Source organism: Limulus polyphemus, unplaced genomic scaffold (assembly GCF_000517525.1).
Source record: "Limulus polyphemus unplaced genomic scaffold, Limulus_polyphemus-2.1.2 Scaffold1888, whole genome shotgun sequence".
Classification (NCBI taxonomy): Eukaryota; Metazoa; Arthropoda; class Merostomata; order Xiphosura; family Limulidae; genus Limulus; species Limulus polyphemus.
In genome coordinates, this window is record NW_013667498.1 from 65,345 (window position 1) to 66,132 (window position 788).

The 788-nt window shown below is 27.7% G+C and overlaps 1 protein-coding gene across 4 annotated transcripts in view; it reads left to right on the forward strand.

Moving 5' to 3' along the window:
* The window catches only part of LOC106465260, a 67,592-nt gene that overhangs the window by 60,950 nt on the left and 5,854 nt on the right, over positions 1-788 (forward strand). The gene's annotated exons all lie outside the window — the stretch shown is intronic.

Consider the following 788-nt stretch of genomic DNA (forward strand, 5'->3'; position numbering starts at 1 on the left):
GGTATATCTTCATGAAATTTGGCAGTCTTTCAGTTAATATTACAAGTCTTTCACATACAGAAAGTCATATTTCTTAGTGAAGTACTTTTAATAAAATAAAATAAAGTTATGTCCATGAATATATTGAGTATTTGTTTTGAATAGTTCGTGTGCAAAGTAATTTTCATGTTAAAATTAAAATTCTTTTCATCATCTCAAATTTCTTTTGTGTAATCCCTAAAACCTCCTAAATGCATTTCAAACGTTTTTTCATTAAATCCTTATAGTTTATGTTATGTTTTCTCTACCCTATCTCAAAATGGGATCTGTCAATTTGACTGACCCTGTAACCACCAAAAAAAAATTAAATTAACCTTCTTTTCCTTCTAGAATGACTTCATATTGTAATATGAAACTACATTCATTTATCCTAAGTGTTCGTAACATTATACATCTATTTATAATTAAATTTTATTGTTTTGTTGCCCTTTAAACTGTGTCTAACTACTATCCTCGCCATTAAAAGCTGTAAATCACTCGGGGAACGTGCAGCTCATGTTATGCTATTGAATTACATTACCCATGAGTTGCTCGTGTGCATGCCTCGTGAACCATTTTAATTATATTATTACTTATTTTACCTAATCTAGTCGTAAATCACTTAAAAAGATCCATATTTTTAATTTTAGTTACTTTTATAATAATAATAATAAATAAAGAATAAATATGGAAAACAGGAAATAAAGTATCTTCTTTTTTCTTGCCCTCGATTGTCGATGAGAGTTAAGCCTGATTTTTTTTTTTTTTTT